At 39.9% G+C, this 22,234-nt stretch overlaps 2 non-coding genes and 1 pseudogene across 2 annotated transcripts; all 3 read left to right on the top strand.

Moving 5' to 3' along the window:
• Positions 1 to 9,100: 9,100 nt before the first annotated feature.
• LOC135616027 (small nucleolar RNA Z43) lies at positions 9,101 to 9,201 on the top strand. The gene has a single exon (XR_010488256.1). It is a non-coding gene; the product is annotated as a small nucleolar RNA Z43 (small nucleolar RNA).
• Positions 9,202 to 9,531: 330 nt separating this feature from the next.
• On the top strand, positions 9,532 to 9,630 carry LOC135616025 (small nucleolar RNA snR60/Z15/Z230/Z193/J17). Its single transcript, XR_010488254.1, has one exon. It is a non-coding gene; the product is annotated as a small nucleolar RNA snR60/Z15/Z230/Z193/J17 (small nucleolar RNA).
• A 1,528-nt stretch (positions 9,631 to 11,158) lies between these two features.
• Positions 11,159 to 12,310, top strand: LOC135613659 (transcription repressor OFP8-like; annotated as a pseudogene).
• The last annotated feature ends 9,924 nt before the right edge of the window (positions 12,311 to 22,234 follow it).

Below are 22,234 nucleotides of genomic sequence, written 5' to 3'. Positions count from 1 at the left end.
TCACGGATGTTGTCAACGGTCTAAAAGGACTCGGAAAAAGTTTTTCGGATTTTGAGCTCGTAAATAAGATTCTAAGATCCCTTCCTAAGAGTTGGGATCCTAAAGTCACTGCTATTCAAGAGGCAAAAGATCTAAACAACTTCCCTCTTGAAAAACTAATTGGGTTATTAATGACCTACGAAATGACTTGCAAAGCTCATGAAGAGCAAGAAGACATCCTTCCAAAGAACAGGAAGGATATGACACTTAGAACTTTAGAAGATCACTTGAAAGAAAACTCAAGTGATGAGGACTGTGATGATGACTTGGCACTTCTAACAAGAAAATTTAAAAAATTCATTAAAAGAAACAAGTTTAAGAATGACACTAAAAGTAAACTTGAACCCAAGAAAGACCAAGTAATTTGCTATGAGTGCAAAAAGCCGGGACACTACAAGAGTGATTGTCCCCAAGCCAAAAAGAGAACAACAAAAAAGAAGGCGCTCAAAGCAACATGGGATGATTCGAGCGCGTCTGAAGAAGAGGAGTCCAACACCGAGCAAGTTGCTCATTACACCTTAATGGCCATCGGAGAGGAGGTAACGAATTTATTAGATACTGATTTATCTTTCGATGAATTATTAAATGCCTTCCATGACTTATTTGATGAATGCAAGATTATCAATAGAAAATACAAATTGCTGAAAAAGGAGCATGATAGTCTTACCTGTGATTTTGATAAGTTAAAAATTGAATATCATGATAGTTTAAATTCATGTATCAAATGTCATGATCTAGAAACTCTCCAAAAAGAAAACCTGCTACTTAAGGACACCTTGAAGAAATTCGAGGTTGGTAGCAAGTCATTGAACATGATCCTTGCAAACAAGGGTCACGTTCCAAAAAGAAGTTGAATTGGATTTGTGAGAAGTCCTCACCTAAATCCAACCACCTTTATAAAAGGCCCCATCTTACATGTTCAACACCAAACAAAATGTAACTTTTGTTGCAAAATTGGACACAAGACGCATTATTGTCCATTCAAGAAAATTAGTCCAAACAAATTGATTTGGGTTCCTAAAGGAACTATGATAAACTCTATGCAACATGATAAACAATGTAGATCTATCTTTGAGGCACCCAAAAGCAAATGGGTACCTAAAAATCATCCTTTCTTGTAGAAACCCACACCATCGCAAGCTAGGAGCAAGAGATGGTACCTTGATAGTGGATGCTCAAGGCATATGACCGGAGATCCATCTCAATTCTCTAAGCTCACTAGCATAGACGAAGGCTATGTCACCTTCGGAGACAACAACAAGGGTAAAATCACAAATGCGACCTAGATACAATCCTGTTTAACTTTTCAAGAATTAGAAACATATGATTCCCAAATTCACATATCCCTGGATTTTCGAACTCATCAATTTCATCCTTTCATAACCTTCTAATTTAACTCGTATCATGAAATAACTAACTCTGTCATGAACTTGCAAGACTTATCAACTTGAAGAAACTATCACAAACATGTGTACGACATTGAGAATGTGCACATTAAAAATCTACCTTGATCGTGCCAAAGTCCCTGTCTTAAAATGAAAATTCTTACGTAATTACGTAAGTAAAGTTGATTACTAGGAATGAAAACTCTCCTCAAGACAGAAAAATTCTTAGATCAGAACAAGTGTTCACCAGGCGGTGGCACCGCCCCAACTGGAGGTAGCACCTCCAGCTGTCACGTGTTGCAAGCGGTTGCACCGCTCCAGCCAGAGGTGCAACCGCCCGCAACTCTGGTCCTTTATAACTCAAGCTAGGGCCGGCAGTGAAACCGACCCCAACTCATTTCCTTCCCTCCTCTACTCTCCTAAGCCTCCTCCATCCCCATTTCCCCCATCTTAGCATCCCAAATACTCTTCATTTCGAAGCAAAGCATCAACATTCCTTCCCTCTCTTGAAGATCTCATTAAGGTACTCTCTAAGAAGCCCTTAAACTCTGTTTCTTAATTCATTTACTTTTGCTCATCACTATTATTCTAAACAGCAGTAGTTATGGGATCTAGAAGATCCTCAAGGGATAAAGGAAAGAGGAGATTAGTAGAAGACTTTGATTCCACCCTTTTCGATTCAAAATACCATGCTGAAAAATTTTCCTCTTTTGAACTTAGAAATGTCAACAAGGGAAAATACGTAGATTTAAGTGAGCTAAGAGACTTAGAGACAATCCAGTGGTTTGCAAACTTAGATCTACTCCCTATCTTACAAATTAATGAACCCATCTATCCAAGACTAGTAAGATTGTTTTACAACAACATACTAGTAGATGAAGAAGAAAGGATATCCACCTATCTCTTAGGATAACATATTTCAATTACGGATAGATTCATTTGCGACATGATAGGCATTCCCATGAAAAGTAGAGGACTTTACTTTAGAGGATCATGGGATGATGAAAATGTTGGAACAACATACGTTGAAGCCCTACAAACAATTTTTGCCAATCCGAACTTAGAATTTGTTCCTAAAAGTTGTGAACATTTACTGCCTCTAAACACTAAGGTACTTCATCACATCCTAACTAGCATCATTCTTCCTAAACAATATCATCATGATGAAGTAAGCCAATTAAAATTAGGAACTATGTATATGATCATGAAAGGAAATGACATCTGTCTTGGTTATCTTATCCAACAAAACATGTTGGAACTATCTAAGAAAGACATGATGCTCCCATATGGTGGTATAATAACTAGAATAATGAAAGCCTATGATATTCTAATACCACCGGAAGAAGAAGTAATAAAAGTAGATAGATTCAGCATAATTAATAAAAATCTACTTCACCGATTAAGATGTTTTTATAGAAACGACAACTGGGTTAGAATGCCAAGAAGAACTGATCCCCCTCAACCTGAACCAGAACCGGAAACACCAGTCTTTAGGGGTACCCAATCTCCTCCGATCTGTCCCTTTGAGGAAACACATCCGTTTGAGCAAACTCACACATCATTTGTCGAAGATATTGGGATTCGAATGGACCGATTCGAACAAAGACAAGAACGGCTTGAACTTCGACAAGATCAAATCCTAACTGAGCTGCAACAAATTCATCGATAATTTGAATCTTTATTTAGGCACTTTAACCTTCCACCTCATGAATGAACTTGTATGAACACAATCATCCGTTGTTGTTATAAACTCCTCATGGACTTTGTCTTTGATATGGCATGTTGAAAACTCCTTATGTTACTCATCATGAAGGACTTTGTCTTTGATATGGTTACCTGATATGTTGTAAACTCCATATGTTGCTCTTTACCTTGATCTGTAAGCATATGCAAAGTTACAAACATCTCTTGTTGTTTATCTCGGATTTTACATTGAAACTAAATGTTTTGAAAACCTTATGCCTTGATAAATATAAAGTGACATACCAATGTATTTGATAAGTCAGCAATATGACATTGATATGAAACATCAACTAGCTGATATCTTTATAAAACCTCTAAGTGAAGAACAATTTGATTTCATAAGAAGAGAATTAGGAATGTTGATGTGTCCGAATACTTAAACTAGTTAAAATTATTTTTCGGACGTTATTGATTACTATTACATGCCTTGGTATCACTTGATCAAATAACATGTTGGAAATTATGTGACAAATGTTTTTGAAAATCAGTAGCTTACTCATATCCGAATGCATGTAAGAAGTTCATCTTATTTTCGGTTTGGATGCTAAAAATAGGATTTTCCTGTACACTCTTATGAAAACTTTTTGAAAAATGAGTTTCCTCCTTCAAGCAACGAACTATAACATAACAAGGAGAAGAGATATTCAAAGTATTATATGTGTCATGCCTTCCTTTATGTGCTTGATAACCTGCTGGAATCACATCTACCATGCTTTTTGATAATGCTACCATGCTTTTTGTTGATGACAAAGGGGGAGAAAAATATGAATTGATATGGTTGCTATTACTGATGTTATGATTAGGCCATACCTGCTATCACTGATAATGATATGGTTGCTATTACTGATGTTGATATGGTTGCTATCACTGATGCTATGATTAGGCCATACTTGCATCACCAAGAAATATATGATTGCCATATGCCCTGTATCAAGATATCAAACAAAAATTTGCATCGTACGAACTGATATCTTACCATGTGATGCAATGCTACACTTGTTAAAATATTCAGAATGTGTACATCATGTAATGATATCAAAATCTTGCTTCACAGCTTTACATGTCGATATCTTACAATATGATGAATTGCTACAATAACCATCATTCAAACTTGTTATATTTGAAAATGTATGTCAAGCCTTGACATCATATTCAAAGAGATACATTATGATAGGAATCATGATGGGAATATGTCTCTTGAATTTATAAAATTTTTAAATTCAAGAAGTATGGCATATAGACAGGGGGAGTTAAGGTTAACTCCATTATCAATTGATTGTCATCATCAAAAAAGGGGAGATTGTTGAATCTCGGATTTTGATGATGAAGTCAATTGTCATTTGTTGTCTAATGTATGTGTTGAGATAAGTGTGCAGGATTAACTACGATGAAAGTAAGACATGCAGTAGGAGTTGCGCCGGAGTCATGACAATGATCACGTTGGGAGTTCGAGAGCTCGACGGAAGTTCGGACAATCGTCGGAGGTTCTGCGGGAACAAATCCGAGAAGTCCAGAAGCTTGCCAAAAGAGCTCGTCGGAACTTGCCAAGTGGATCGTCGCAGTCCAGGAGTTTGTCGGAAGTCCGCAGGAGCATCACCGAGGGTTCATCGGATGATCGACGGAAGTTCGCCGGAAACTCGCCGGAAGAAGCGAGTGACGCACCGAAGCAAGCTGCAGAATATGTCTTAGGAAATAATCATAGTTAGCACTTTGATTAAGTTAGAAATGGGAGATGATCCCATTAGCTTAATCCTGGGGCAATTGGGCCCCTAAAGAACTCAAATTGGGTCAAATGGTTCAACCCATTCGGACCCAGGTTGCTGTGGGAGGTGCAACCGCCCAGGCAGGGAGGTAGCACCGCCCAGGCTATGTCTCCCAGCGAGACTGGGCGGTGCAACCACCCCAGCCAAGAGGTGCAACCGCCCAGGGCTCAGTCTCCGAGCGAGACTGGGCGGTGCAACCTCCTCTGTCAGGAGGTAGCACCTCCAGAGCTCAAGTTTCGAGCTCTGCCAGGCGGTGCAACCTCTCCAGTCAGGCGGTGCAACCGCCTGAGCTCGGTCTTCGAGCTCTGGCAGAGAGGTGCAACCGCCCCTGACAGAGGTAACACTGCCCAGAGGCTCAGTCTTCGAGCTCTGCCAAGCGGTGCAACCGCCCCAGTCAGGAGGTGCAACCGCCTGATCCCGGAATTCCGGGATTTGATCGTTTTGAGCTCCAAATTTGAACTGGGTTGGGGCCTATAAATACCCCACCCATTCAGCACTGAAAAGATACAGACCCACACTGAATTCTTGATCTTTTCTGTGATTCTAAGAGCTCAAATTTGTGTAAAGTCCAAAAGTTCTCCTCTTTCTGTTCTTCAAGTCTTGAGTTGTAAAGAGAGGAGAGAAAGGTTCTGTAAGGGTTGTCTCCTGAGCCCGTCAAAAGGAGTGAAACTGTAAAAGGGCAGTTGGCCTTTGCCTATTGAGGAAGGCCTCTAGTTGACGTCGGTGACCTCGTCGGTGGAGGAAGCCAAAAGTGGAGTAGGTCAAGACTGACCGAACCACTCTAAATCTCTGGTTTGCTTTTATTTTGAGCACTTTATCATTACTGCAAACCTCCTACATAGCTACTGCTCTCTGCGCTTTTACGAACAAGTTTCTAAGTTCTGATCTTTCCGAATCTGCATTCAGACGTAAATCGGTGTTTTCGTACGATCTTTACATTGCAGTTTACATTTACGTTTTGATTCTATTTATAACTGCAAACTGTCTTCTGCGCTTTTACGAACGAGTCTCTTTGCAGTTTACGTTTACGTTTTGATTCCATTTATAACTGCAAACTGCGCTTAGACGCAATCTGCGCTTAGACGCTAACTGCGCTTAGACGCAAACTGCGCTTAGACGCAATCTGAGCTTAGACGCAAACTGCGCTTAGATGCAAACTGCGCTTAGACGCAATCTGCATTTAGATGCAAACTGCATTTAGACGCAAACTGCGTAAACTGCGCTTAGACGCAAACTGTGTTTAGACGTAAACTGCACTTAATCATAAGTAATCTTAGAATCGGCTTTTGCATCAAAATAGTTTTTATCGAACGAACGCAGCTTTCATTTTTAATCGCTGAAAGATTTCCGCTGCACTAATTCACCCCCCCCTCTCTTAGTGCTCTCGATCCTAACAAGGACGAATGAAAGAGTGACCCTTTTGAAAGGCGAAAAGAATCATTTATCTTTGGGTATTAAACCAAATGAGAAAACAAGGCTCTGATACCAATTGTTAGGAACAAGTCGACACTAAGAGAGGGGGGTGAATTAGTGCAGTGGATAAAAATGTCAGTTTCAAAAAATCCTTCCATACGATAAAACCGAACTCGAAAATGCTTAACTTTGAAAATGAAATAAGAGCATATTAAAGGCAGTTTGCAGTTAATATAAATTACAGGAAGTAAATGCAAATCAGAGAACATGCCAATTATATAATGGTTCGGTCGTCGTGACCTACATCCACTCCACCGATTCCTCTTTCGTCGAGGCCACATACATCCACTATCGATCTTACTTTAATAGGCGAAGATCAACCTCCTTCTTACAACCCTCTTCTCCTTTTATCGGGTTTAGGAGACAACCCTTACAAGCACTCACTCCTCTTAAACAAAATTCTAAACTTAGACTTAGAGGAGGGGATTTCTCAAGTGATTACAACAGCGTTTCTTCACTTTTAAACTCTCTGTGCTTGTGTAACTTAACTAGGGATGAGAGGGGTATTTATAGGCTTCAAATTGATTCAAACTTAGAGCCTAAAAAGGTCTTATCCTAAGTTTCCTAGGTAGTACCACCGTCGTTCCTAGGCAGTATTATTGTCGTAGGATCTGGTACTAGGTGGTACCACCGCCAAACAGGGGTGGTACCATCGCTAGCAGCATTGCTGCCGATGGTACCACTGCCCAAGAATCCTGGGGTGCTGTTCCCCAAGCTGTGCCACCGCCAGCCTTAGTGCCACCGTCGGCCAAGGTTTCAGTACCTTGGTTGGGCCTTGAATCCGGCCCAAACCAGTCCAGCTTTTGGCCTAATTGGCCCCTAACAGAGTTGATGGGATTACCTCCCAATCCCAACTCTAATTATGTGCTAACTACGATTCCTAAGACATATTCTAAGCAAGATAAGTATGATTTCTTCCTGCGAGCTTTCGACGAACTTCCGACGATCTCTCGACAATGTTCCGGCGGACTTCTAGCAAGCTCCTGGACTTCACAATGATCTTCTTGGCGAATTCCGATGAGCTTCTTTAGCAAGCTCCTGGACTTCTCGGTTGGTTCCGGCAGAACTTCCGACGAATGTCCGGACTTCCGACGAACTCTCGAACTCCCAACGAAATCGCGTTCTTGACTCCGGGACTTTATTTTGCTTTATGCCTTACTATCATAGTTAATCCTTCACACACAAAAATACACTTCGATCTAGGCAATTATTACTAAGTTTGAATCACGTTGTCGGGCATGTCATTGGTCCTTCGACGCTTCGTCCGATTCTTCGGTGCATCGTCCTCTCTTGCGGCCTATTGTCCAATCGGCTAGTTGACCTCCGCAACTCCGATATCCTTGGCACAATATTCACTCTTCTTGGCCCGGTGCCCGAATCTATGGCCCGAAGCCTTCTGTCGATACGTCAACCGATCCTCTAGCCCGACGTCTAATCTTCTGACACATTTTCCTCCGGCCTAATATGATTCTTCTTGCTTTAATTGTCTCTTCCTGATCGAAGCATCCTGCATTACTCAAAACGCAGATTAAATCATAAACACTTATCAATTGGTTTCATCATCAAAATTCGAGATTCAACAAGTGTGGCACTGATGGCATATAACCGCTATGACTCATATTGTTGATCAGACTTAATATAATATTATTATATTTATTGGACTTATTGACCTATTTTTAAAATTCACGCACATGTATATAGTTTTTCTAAAATTTTAGAATCCAATTGGGTCAAATTATTTTTAAATAAATTTTATTTATTTATTTTTTTATTTTAAGTCTTTTTGTATCTTATCAATTATTGGGTCAAAGTGGGAGAATGTTAAATTATGTGATCCTATTTAATTAGATAAGATATATTATAGATATGATTGTATTCTGATTATGGTTATTGGTCAATAGAAAAGAAGGTAATGTTAAAGTAGAATTCCATATGAGATAACCTTGATAGGAGGAACTCTCCTAATGACTTATCCTAGACCCTCTACTCTCTCGCCTATAAATAGACATGACATTTATCCTAGACTTTGCTTATAAGACCTCTAGGGGTTAAAAAAAAGGTGCATCTCAATGCAGTTGAAAGATTAAAGTTTTTCTCTCAATTTCTCTAATCCATCCTTGTAGATCAGTTAAGATTTATTTTTCTAAACAACAATAAAAAGGGCATCGTAATATTGTTAGATCCAATTTTATTTGATTTTTCTCACTACATATAACATAATTTCCATGATATTTATAAAAAATACATACAGTCCCAAGTAAAATTTGAGAAAAATAATCCTAGATAAAAGGGGGGGGCGGGGGAGGGGCGGCGCGGTATTAATTATATTTTAAAAAATGAGTAGTTTTTTCATGAACATGAGCTATCGTAAAAATCCGAGCATATATTTTCATTGCTCGAAAAACTTTTACCGGTTCGGCTGCGGGATTGTTGCTTTCAATTACGATCGGGGGAGCAAAGGTTCTAGTCCGTTGGATCCTTTACCTTCCACAGTTTCGGACGGCCGAGATGCGATCTCACCAAGTCCAAACCCTAAAACCGTTCGGTACCGTCTATAAATACTCGAGAAGGCGCTTCGTCGAGATCTCGTACTTGTTTTTCCTACGTTGCTTTTCATAATTGAAGTTCTAGGGTTTTCTTGTCTTCTTCCTTTCTTTCTCGCCTTGGTTTATGGAATCCATCGCATGGGGCGGAGGAGGGCGATGACGAATGTGATTCATCAACGTCTCGGTCGTCGTAACGGCGGCATCGCCGCCTTGCCGACCATCCTGATATATCACCACCCATATTCCGAGTCCGACTCCCCCGCCCTCTTCTTTTCCCTGCTTCGGATCTTTAGCTACGGAAGTCTCAATTGCCGTCTTCTGTTTTTCTGATCTCTCGTTTGGCTGATGATTATACTAATGTTTAATGACAAGCATATGTCTGAATTTCTTCCATGTGGAATCGATTTCGTTATGAGGCCAATTTCCCATCTTGCTCATGAGATCTGATGTAACTTTTGCTGCAATCAACAATAAGTGTCTTGATGTGATTGCTCTCGGACCATTGCTTTGTTTCTGAATCTTTCATCTATTGACAATAAACTTAATGATATTTTTTATGTTGGGTTTATATCGGTCGGATTGAGGGGTCGCGTGATGATCGGATGCATAGTTCAAATGATAACCCCTTTTTTGTGGGTTATGATTATTTGAAACGTCTTTCGCTCCTATCTGATGACCTCCACATCTTATTGTTTGCCTTTTCCGCTCTTTCATTACTTAGATCTCTATAGCTATGGATTAATGTGTATTAATGCGATTAATGAATACATAATACTGAGAATTGCGGGTTAAGTGATTCTTCTGCTGTCATCTATGAATTCATATTCGTTGGTGCAGAGCATAATTTATTATGATGATTTTGTTGGTTTATTTATTTGTTTTGTAGATATCTTCTTTATTATCTCATTTGAATTGTGAATACTGTACTTAATTTGACCTTCAATTATCGAAACAGTGAAATCTTTTTGTAGGGATTAATATGAATCTAACAACCGTCTTGTTTGTAAGCTGTGTTCGGTCATCTAAAATACCCCATTGCTGCTGCCCATCATCGATGAAATTCTATGGAACGGACGCACCAGATTGAACCACAACGTGATGCGGGTGGGCGAAAAGGCTGAGTCAAGGATTTTGAAGTCTCTTATTGTAACACTGATTTATCATGTAAAAACTTGGATCACTATGATTTATAGCTCTTAGAACTCCGTTCGACCAAACGCTGCTGCCTCCCACCTTATGTTTGGTTAAACGCCCGTGAGAGTCCTTATATAGTTTTGTTGTACTTTGAAAGAGCATTCTTCTCTTTACTACTTACTAATAGTCGGTCTGAAGTTCTTATTTGAACTAAGTAATATCGCAACGTTGAATCTCGTGCAAAAGCTTACTGACATCTGTTAGCCTACTGCCATCTTCATCGTCTTCCTCACCCAGTAAGATCCATATTAAGCTTTTTAATCAAATTTTTTGTGAAATAATGTCGTGGTAACGTAAAATTTGTGGGTAAATCATGTTTTATCTTTCTTGGGTTAAACGATATTGATGATTAATCGGGTTTTGATCTTTTATTTGGCTATGAGATTAGGCATGTGTCAGGTTAGATTTAAGTTCAAATAGGATGAAACAGGTACTGTTTTCTGCGCATCGTAATTCCTAATATTTCCCTATTAATCGAATGTGTTCGTTTTGTGTTGTTGTCCACGAGACTCGTGAAATAAATGGCGTGGAAAAGGGTGTTATGAAGGCTGTATAAATATATTACTCGCCTAGTATAAAACTACAAGCGACCAGCATGTAGATCTGTACATGTATCAACTCGCTAACCCCTTCCATGCGTGCAGACGAGGCGTTCGACAAAAATAATACCCCTTTTTCTTGTCGCAAGTTGTCTCTCGCTTAGTCACATGCGTGAGATGGCCTGTGTGCCTGTGACACAAGGAGCCAAGTCACAAGCCAACAAAGCCTCCGCCTCCATCCCAGATTCCTTCCTACAGTTGCCTTATTTTACGACATGGTGTATCCATGTTGTTGCGACTTGTAGCCCCCTTTCCTTCTCATATGTGGCAATCAAATTGGTGGGCGTGTTTTGGTGCTCGTTTATAGAGGAAGAGAGCATCTCCATGCACTTCGTTTTCCGTAAGAACAAGTGGTACGAATATACTGTGCACCGTTCAAAGTGCTCGTTAAATGCAAACCGACCGTTGGTAATTAAGATGTTACAGCACCCTAATTTGCTGTTAATCGAAGTGTTTAGGCTGTATACGGTGTTGATATGAATAATCCACTCACTAATCCTTCCGAAGAGTAGGCACTAAATATATGGATCACGAGCCACACCGCCATCGTTGGCTGAAGCATCCATTGAGGAGGGAGGGAGACAAGCACATGCAAACAGGCGTTGACGATGGAGAAGTCCTACAGTAAAAGAAGCAGTAGCAGCAGCGGCAAGCTGAAGCATCGGTTTGCTCAGCTGCTGCTCGGCTCCTCGTGCTCCACCACCATTGCGGCCGCCATCCTTGGCCAGACCAGCGCCGGCCCGCAGCACCCGGAGGCCGAGGAGCCCGGTCCGGGTCGCCGCAAGCACGATGTGGGTGTCGTGCATGTCCCTGTCCACTGCAGCGCCCGCCAGGTTTCCGAGCAGTTCCTTCCTCTGATGACCAAGGAGGAGGAGGTAGAAGAGGAAGGGAATGAGAAGAAGAAGGAGAGGAGGAGGGCTGTGATCGGGTCTGTGAACTACTATGATGCTAAGCAGAGGAGCAAGAAGGCTTGTGGGAGTAGGACGAAGGGTCGGAGAGTGGAAGCAAAGAAGCTGTTGTCCAACTCTTATGGATTCACCAGCTCTTCTTCCTTGGATGCCGAGAACGAGCTCCGTCTCTTCAGCAGCGCCGGAGGAAGAGTCAGGGACTCTGTTCTCCTCAAAGAGCTTCTCCTCCGACTCCTCCGAGTTCTACCACCACAGCAGGAAGAAGAACAAGAGGAGGAGCAAGTGCATGAAGTCCACCCGGTGGCCGCCGAGAAGGCACGCGAAGCACGTCCGAGGGCGTTCCTGCGGTGGGATCGACCAACTGCGGCCGCTGGTCTCCATCTCCTCGAAGGAGAAGAAGGGGACGCCCAGCGCAGGGTTCGCGGTGGTCACGCGGTCCTGCGACCCCTACAACGACTTCCGGAGCTCCATGGTGGAGATGATCGTGGAGCGCGGCATGAGCAGAGCTCGCGACCTGGAGCGCCTCCTCAACTCCTACCTCTCCCTGAACTCCCCTCGCCACCACCAAGTCATCCTCGAGGCATTTGCCGACATATGGGAAGCAATCTTCGGCAAATAGCAGATTTAGTAGCGTAGATCATAGCCTTCCTCCTCCTCCTGTTGTTATTCCAACCACCAATCTCATGGTGTAATCGACGGTTAATCCGTACTGTTCTTCGCCATTGTTGCTGTGTCTTATCAAAACGCGTTCTGTTTGGCTTTCGATTGTTGGACCCATGCAATGAACCGAGCGTGCGTGACGTGCACTTTCCTACTCGAGTTATTGTTGAAAAATATAACCAATAATAGAATGAAAATACAAATAACAAACACAATATTAAGAATACTATAAGGAAATATAGTTAAGCTTGAAATATGTATAGTTAAGATTGCTATGAGTTCGATATAAATAATTTTAGATTGCTATGGGTTCATATAAATAATTTTAGTCGATATGATAAACCTTTAGAAGATCTGTATTAAGCAAACAATAAAAAATCTTCAAAGAGGAATTAGAGAATGTCTAATTCAATTATTTGGAGAGTTATCAAGAAAGAAAGAAGAAGAATATGAAAGAGATGTGTTGATAATTTACACTCATACCTATTTATAAATATTTTTATAAAAGACAATCTTTGAAAAATAACTATAAAGGAAACCATATTTTCAAATAAATCTTTTGAAAAGAATTTTTTTTTCAATTTGAATAATTTATAATAATCTCCCACTTATTTAAATTTAAAATTTTCTCCAAGTGATTAAATAATATTTATGAATAAAATAATATATATTTCGATTTGAATATTACCTTAGTATAAGCATCACAAAATGAAGTCGAAATCTCAAATAGCATAAAAGTTTTCAATTTGTTATTCCTAATGGCAACACTAGTGATACTACATATATAAATATAACATCCTTGTATTTCTCATAAATTCTTACTCAAGCCCTAATATGGCCTTAGGCACATCTAAGTTCATGAACTTTTATGAGAGAAACTCTAACTCTCAATGGAAACGGCATCACTTCTAAGTTCATATAGGTGAAGTTCTTACAGTATTATAGTCACTCTTTGAGATACTTATCCTAACTTGACTAAACTTTATTAAGAGTATAATTAACTCAATCCTCATTCGGTGGCAACCAGTACTTTAACATCTTTAGATGGGATTCATAAAATATTTCTAAGTGCTGAACCACTCCATATATCAATGATTTGTTCTTACCTTTTGAACTCTTCATTACTCATTTCATAATGTTGAGTAGAGTTGCTATCATTGGCGGATCTTTTATTAAGGAGTTTTAGCCCCATCTATTTTGATGTTGATCTTACAACTTCTCTAATAAAAGGTTTGGTGAACGGATCAACCAAATTCTTACTTGTTTTCACAAATGTGAGTGAAATAATCTCACATTTAAAAATATGAGATTATTTCCTGTTTGAATATGTTTGCTGATGAAAATAATAGAAGATAAGAACAATTATTGAAGAAGATTTGTTGAAGAAGTGAAAAAGCTTAAATACATTAACATGTCCCTTTCTAACATGTATTTAAGCTTTTTCACTTCTTCAATAATTATTCTTATCTTCTATTATTTCTATCATGGTATCAAAGCAGTGAGAAAAGTAAAGCTTCACTCTTGCCTTTGGCCAGCGACCAACGCCGCTGAGAAAAGCAAAGCTTCGCCCTTGCCTTCAGCCAGCGACCAACACCGCTGTAGTCAAATTCCTAAGAGGCTCCGTAGCCAATCCTCATCTTCCTCACCGCGATAGTCTTCGTTGATCTGTCAACAATCGGTGGACTTAAGGGGAACGAAAGGAACGCTTGTGCCCTCACAACAACAGCAATCGCAGCAGCAATAACGATCTGCTCTTGCTCTACTCACGACTCTCGCTCGTAAACCATTCTTTGTATCGATCATCTAAGATTGGTATCCTTGACAAATCCTTCCTCCTAATTTGTTTAAATAGGAGAGGGACATGTTAATATATTTAAGTTTTTTTACTTCTTCAATAAAACTTCTTCAATAATTGTTCTTATCTTCTATTATTTTTATCATGGTATCAGAGTCATTCGCAGTTTCACAGTCTGAAATAGTTCATACTTACACATGCATGGCTTAATATTTGAGACAACCAATCTCTCAGTGATGAAGAAGTTACTGTCCATTGAAGAATTGAGAGAATGAAGAAAAGTACACTTCAATTAGTATCATATAAAGTTTATTTATACATGGTGAAAGATAAGATTTCTTTAACTGAGCAGAGAGATTGCCTCATACAATTGAGGAAATCTCATCTGCTATGCAGTTGAGGAAATCTCTCTGTTATCAGAGGAAATCTCTTTGTTATCATGCTCTCGCAAGATTGAGCTTCTGTCAAGGATACCGATCTTAGACCGATGCAACAAAAATAGTTTGCGGGCTAGAGGCTTCATGAGTGAGTCTGCTAATTGATCAGCCGTATGAACATGAGAGATACATAGTTAATGTCTGACAACTTGATCTCGCACAAAGTGAAAAGCGATGGCAATGTGTTTCATATGTGAGTGGAATACTGGATTGACACATAAGTAGCCAGCTCCAACATTATCACAATATATTGTAGGAGTATGGATAGAGCTAATTTTGAGTTCCTTGAGGAGATTTGTGACCCAGTTGAGTTCAGCAGCAGCGGTAGCAATAGCACGATATTCAGCTTTAGTTGTAGACCGGGCCTCTGTCTTTTGTTTCTTAGAACTCCAACTGATTGGATTAGACCCAAGAAAGACTACATATCCTGATGTGGAGATTCTATCATCAAAGTTTCCCGCCCAATCAGCATCAGCAAAGGCATGAAGATGAAGTTGAGTGGTTTTGCGGAGAAAGAGACCATGATTAAGGGTCCCTTTAAGATACCACAAAATTTGTTTAACCGCAGACCAATGCATAGCAGAAGGTTGGTGCATGTATTGAGATAATTTATTGACTGCAAATGAGATATCTGGATGAGTGAGAGCCAAGTACTGTAAGGAGCCAAATACTTGTCGATATTGAGTTGAGTCCGTGGTAAGGCTACCATCACATAATTTGAGTAATTCACTAGTAGAGAAAGGAGTAGCAACTTCTTTCGCATCCTACATATTTGTCTTTGATAATAAATCTTGAATATACTTTCTTTGTGAGAGGAGGAGACTTGAGGACATAAATGTTGCTTCTATTCCCAGAAAGTAGCTCAAGAGTCCTAAATCTTTGAGGAAGAATCAATTAGCCAATTGCTTTAAAAATGTCTGAATTTCCAAGGGATCATTGCCTATAATAATAATATCATCTACATATACTAGAAGATATATTGTATTTACATGTTGTTGCCGTAGGAATTAAGAGGTATCAAACTTGGAGTTGATGAAGCCAATTGATATTAGAAACGATCCAAATTCAGTATACCGAGCTCGTGGAGCTTGACGGAGTCCATAAATGGCTTTTTGTAATTTGCAGACATGTCTCGGATACTGGTGATGAACAAAGCCAGGGGGTTGCTGCATAAAGACATCTTCAGTTAAAGTCCCCTGTAAAAAGGCATTGTTGACGTCCAATTATCGTAAATGCCAGCTTTTGGAGATGGCCAAACTTGGAATAAGCCGAATTATTGTGGGTTTAACTATAGGACTAAAAGTCTCTGTGAAGTCAACTCCAGGTCGTTGATGAAACCCTTTGGCAACTAATCGTGCTTTATATCGAGCAACGGACCCGTCGGGGTTCCGCTTAATTTGGAAGACCCATTTACACCCGATGATATTTTGTGTATGATGAAAAGGTATTAGATTCCATGTGGAGTTATAGATAAGAGCATTATATTCTTCACACATGGCTTTACACTAGTGAGGAGATTTTTGGGCTTGAGTAATTGAGGTGGGTTCACTGGTCTCGGGAGAGGATTTGGTGATAGCATGCAGTTCGAGAACCTGACGTGGTTTAAAGATACCACTTTTTGAGCATGTTGTCATTGGATGTCTAGGAACTAGAAATTGTGGTATTGGTATGGGTGGTGGAGAGGCATCGACAGGGGTTGGGATAGGTTGAGATACATTAGTGGTACTAGGTAAAAAAGGTTGTTGTGATTCTGAGGATATTATGTCAGTAGTATGGGAGGCTTGTGAAGAAGGAAGATGAGAAGGAATGGAGGGAGTGGGAATCTGTTGAACTGGGAGACTGGATCGTATACTCTAGTGATGTATATTTGTTGGAGTGGCCGGCATGATAGGAGACTCATGGTTTTAAAATGGAAAGGCAGACTCTACAAAAACAACATGACGTGAAATAAAGACTTTTTGAGTTTTTGGTTCGTAGCATCGAAAGGCATTATGTTCAAGAGAATATCCTATGAAGATGCAAGGTGTAGATCTTGGCGCTATCTTATGTGGGGCATAGGAACATAGCCACGGATAACATAAACAACCAAATATTCAGAGTTTTTGAAGGTTTGGGGATTTATAAAATAGTTTTTCAAATGGAGACGGGTATTGGAGAACTAGAGTGGGCAGACGATTAATAAGGTAGACGACAATTTGAAAGGCTACAGACCAAAAGGTTGCTGGCATGGAGGCTTGAAGTAGAAGCGTGAGACCAGTTTCTATAATATGTCGATGTTTGCGTTTAGCAGAACCAACTAGTTGAGGAGTGTGTAGGGGTGACTTAAGGTGTTGGATACCACAGGTTGAGAGGTAGGATGTGAGAGCTTGATATTCACCCCCACCATCAGAGTAGACTGTTTTAATTGTAGACTGAAAGAAGTTTTCGACCAACTTTTTAAAGTTGGTAAAAATTATTGAAACTTCTGACTTATGACGGAGAGGATAAATCCATGTGTACTTAGTAAAATAGTCTACAAAAATGACATAAAATCTAAACTTGTCAAAGGAAATGATAGGAACAGGACCCCAAACATCAGTATAAATAATTTCAAATGGTGTAGAACATGATATGGAAGACGAACCAAAAGGGAGTCTATGACTTTTATTACTGAGGCAAGCATCACAATAAAAGCTATTATTTGTAGGAGTAGAAAGAGAACAACGAGAAAGTAATTTATTTTTGATAGAGAGAGAGGGATGACCAAGACGACGATGTCACACATCGATTGGAGCTGCCATTGAGGAGTAAACAGTGGGTTGTTTGAGTTGTGGAATGAATGACCATTCATAAACATTGTCCTTACTCTGACCTTAGACCAAGGATACCCCTGTGTCCAAATCCTTGACAAGAAAAGAGTTAGGAAAGAATTCAATAGATGTATTATTTTGTTTGCAAAATTGAGAAACAGAAATAAGATTGCGTTTAATGTGAGATGCACACAAAACATCATCGAGTGTAAAAGTTGTGGTAGGTTAATTAAGCATTGTGGAACTAGTATGAGTAACAGGAAGTCCTTTACCATCACCGATGATGATGTCGTCATGTCCACTATAGTTGTTGTGGATCGACAAGTTCTGTAGATCAGAAGTAATGTGGTGGGATGCGCCAGAGTCCACGATCCAATTATAATCACTAGTGTTTGGAGTAGTTGCGAGATTTGCTTGAGGCCAATGTGATTGTGTAGGAAGTCGGGGTCGAGATCGACAGACCTTTGCAAAGTGACTGACTTTATCACATAATTGGCAGACAACTCTTCGTTGATTTGTGTGTTGAGGGCGTCAAGACTACTGATGATTGAAGTAGCCACCTTGGTTGTCGTAATTGAAATGTTGATGATGTGGAGGAGGGGTTTGGTTGAAGCTCAAAGGTTCAGAAGGCATCTTGGTCGAACCTTTGTTGATAGTCTTATTATACTGATAGCCCCTCCTCATGGATTTTTGATTGACTTGAGCCGTGATGGATGGTCCTAACAATTTGTCCTTACGCTTGAGATATATCTCAAAATCAATCAGCTTGTCGTAGAGTTCTTCGAACGACACTAGTGAATCACGTGCACGTATTGCTACTGCCAGTTCCTTGTACTCGTCTCCTAGGCCATTAAGGATATGAATAGTAACTTCTTCATCACTGAGGGAATGACTTATCAAGGCTAAGTTATTGATAATAATCTTTATGTTGTGCCGATAATCAATAACAGTACTTCCCTCTTGTTTTGTTTTCATTAAGTCCGGATAGGAGACTAAGCATGCGAGTTCGTGAATGATTTGCCAGGGTGGTTTGCAACTTGCACCAAGCTTCGGCAGCAGTGTCACATGAAGATATGAGTGGGGTGAGGGATCCAGCGACTGAAGCTTGAATTACTTGAAGAATGAGACGATCCTGGCGTAACCATAGTTTGTGATCCGGATTTGATACTGGACTAGATGCTCCTGGGATGTTGATCATTGCTGGTGGACAAGGAAGAAAGCCATCGACATAGCCTAGAAGGTCATAGCCAAATAAAAGATTAGAAAATTGAGCACGCTAGGATTCGTAGTTGCCAGGATTCGTAGTTGCCACCTTTGGATAATTCGAAGGGAATGAGGGTTATTGTATTTATGGAGATAAGATTTGTATGTGGGAAAGTATTATGATTCCCTGTTGGAACAGTAAGTAGAGCAACAGAGGTAGATGATGAAGACATATGAAAGATATGGACTACTATGTGGAAGCAAGTAAAAGTATGTAGCAATGACAAGGATCAAAAGAAAAATAAAAAGAAAGAAGTGTTGGTACTTCTATAGTAAGAAGGCAGAAAGAATCAACAAGTTCTGCAGCACAGAGGAAGAAAAATAAAAAGTAAGAAGTATTGGTACTTTTCTATGGTAAGGAGGGAGGAAGAATAAAAAAAAAAATTCTGAGTGTGTGCTCCCTGCGATGCAAAGTCACCAAATACGTTGACTGGGCCCAACAAATGCTTGGCGCTGCACCGTAGGCTTGGAACTTGGTGCGGTAACCATGGTCGAGACTAGAAGCATGGAAGCTACCGTCGAAAGACCGACTGTGGGCAGAGTGGGGGGGCAGATCCGCCTAGGATCTAGAAAGGGGGGACTACTGTATACGAGGAGAAATTTGGCAACGGTGTGATGTTAGACAGCAAGAATTTTTCTCAACGTCGACTCGATAGGGGTGCTACAATAGCAGCGATGGCTCCTCACAATTTCTGCTTTGATACCATGAAGAATTAAAAGAATGAAGAAAAGCACACTTCAATTAGTATCATATGAAGTCTATTTATAGATGGTGAAAGATAAGATTTCTTTAACTGAGCGGATAAATTGCCTCATACAGTCGAGGAAATCTCATCTACTATGCAGTTGAGGAAATCTCTCTATTATCAGATCTTATAAAAGGTTTGATGAACGGATCAACCAAATTCACAAATGTGAGTAAAATAATCTCACTCTTTCTTGATTAATTTCCTCATATAATTATGCCTAAGACTTATGTGTCTTGACTTTCCATTATATATTTTATTATATGCATGAGCTAAAGTGGCTTGACTATCACAAAGTATAGAAAATAAATTCACATTCTTAGAAGTGAATAGAATTTCTAATAGAAAGTCCCTCAACCATTCAGCCTCCTTTCCTGCTTCTATTAGAGCAACAAATTTTAATTTTATAGTTGAGTGAGTTATACACGTTTTTTTCTTGCTCTTTCAAAAAACAACATCACCTCCCAAGGTGAACACCTGACCAGTAGTGAATTTGTTATCTCCAAAACTCGATATCTAACTTGCGTCAGTATATCCTTCTAAAATAGTAAGAAATTTTGAGTATTGTAGGCCATAATCTTTGGTCTGTTTAAGGTACCCAAGAACTTTTTCAATAGCCTTCCAATGCTCTACATTTGGATTGCTAGTAAATCTACTCAATTTACTAACTACAAATGCTATATCAGGTCTTGTGCACTGCGTTGCATACATAAGACTTCCTATAGCACTTGAATATTTTAATTGAGCCATTGTTCTTCCAATATTCTTGACTAATTTGATACTTAGGTCAAACGGGATATTTGCTTCTTTGATTTTTAAGTGATTGAATTTCTCTAGTACTTTCTCTATATAATGAGTTTGACTCAAAACATATCCCCCACTATTTCTTTTTACCTTGATACCTAGTATGATATAAACTTGCCCATGATCTTTCATCTTAAATGTTGAAGATAGAAACATCTTTGTTTCTATAACACATTTCATCAAATTTCTCATGCCACTATTTTGGAGTCTGCTTTAAACCATACAAATGACTTAATAAGTTTACACACTTTATGTTCATTTCCTAGTAGAACAAAACTTTCAGGTTGTTCCATATAATACCTCCTCATCGAGGTCTCCATTTAGAAATGTCATTTTGACATCCATTTGATGAACATAAAAATACAAAATTATTGCTAAAGCAAAAATAATTCTAATAGATGTGATCCTAGCCACATGAGCATATATGTCAAAATAATCTATTCCTTCCTTTTATCAAAATCTTTTAGCAACTAACCTTACTTTGAACTTTTGGAGAGTACCATTTGCATAATACTTCCTACAAAATACTCATTTATAACTAATAGGTTCAGAGGTAAAAGGTAAATCAACAAGTTCCCAAATGTGATTTAACATAATAGAATCCATCTCTGTTGAATCTCGGATTTTGATGATGAAACTAATTGATTGTGTTTAGATGTTTAATTACATTTTGAGTGATGCAGATCTACTCGATCAGGTTTAGACAGTTAACGCAGGAGGAATTGACGTTGCGCTAGAGGAGATTATTAGGAAATCTTGGGGGCGACATCATATGTGCAACGGAAGAATAAGAAAATAAAATCCCCGATTCCCAAAGAGATGTTCGTCGTCGTGCGAAGATTGATGCGCAAAATCGGCGAAACTTAAAACTGCGTATAGAGTAGATTGTGTTACCTAGGGAGATCGTATATCACTGTTGCCTTGCAGATCCTTAGGAAAGGGTGAAGGAGGTCAAGCGTCCTCCTCTCTAGCGGTGATCCACACAGCAGGGTTGCGACGACGCTCCTCAAAACTCCAGGCCTGCTCTGAGGTGGAGAGGGAGAGGAGAATAGGAAAGGCAAGCAAAGGCTTTAGCCTATGAGGCTCTGAATCCCTCCTATTTATAGAGGTCCCTTGTCAAACCCTAATGGGTCCTCCCCTAGTGGGTATTGGATCTGCATCCAATAAGACAAGGGCTCCGTCGGATATCTCATATCCGAACCTCTACTCATCGCAATACCTACCATATGTGTATGACCCTCTAGGCCCAATATCGAGCTGGCCGTGAGTCATACCTGTCAGAACTCCTTCTAACTCAGTGAATTATTATCTCTATAATAATTCACTCGACTCATCGACTACGGACGTACTAGGCCACTACGTCGTAGTCCCCAGACGATACAAGGGAATTCAATCCATTGGACCTGTCTGTCCTCAGTTATCATGTACCTATAGTCCCTCATCCATCTAATATCCCAGAGACCGTATATCGAGCATGGTGCTATCAGACCCATACGGTTTCTACTTGAGTCTCGCTCTAATCGGATTCTCCCGGAGAACTCTTTCTTTCTCAGCTCGAATGACCCTAGCTAGGGATTTGTCTGAGCGAGAACACATGGGATATTCCTCTCATGACGCTGAGAGTGGATGATCCTTTATCGACACTCAATAGCCCTCGTAAGGTCGACTACCACTCCCAATGACCAGTTGTACTAGATCTGGGACAGCCAAACCTATAAGTCTGGTATCAAAGAGTGGAGCACTCATACATGACATCCTTGGTATCTCAAGTCTAACCAGATACACCACTAGGACTACGGAATCGCTATCTGATAATAAGGCATCATTAACCATCCAACATTCCGTAAGCGGATCAATCAGTGAACTCATTCTCCAATGAGCACCTGTACTATATCCCTAGTGTCCCTATACGAGCAGCTATGAGACCAGCTACATCCATCATATGGACGGGTATACAGCACACCAGTCTGTCTGGTTATCACGATGTCCCTCTCGAGTAACCTATGACCAGGATTATTTAGGATATGTATTTAAAGGTGAATCGATCTCATTACGATCCGATTCCCATTTCACAAATCCTGTATCAAGTC

Source organism: Musa acuminata, chromosome BXJ2-6, assembly GCF_036884655.1.
Source record: "Musa acuminata AAA Group cultivar baxijiao chromosome BXJ2-6, Cavendish_Baxijiao_AAA, whole genome shotgun sequence".
Lineage (NCBI taxonomy): Eukaryota > Viridiplantae > Streptophyta > Magnoliopsida > Zingiberales > Musaceae > Musa > Musa acuminata.
Note: the sequence above shows the minus strand (reverse complement) of the source record. Positions and strands in the feature narration are given on the sequence as shown.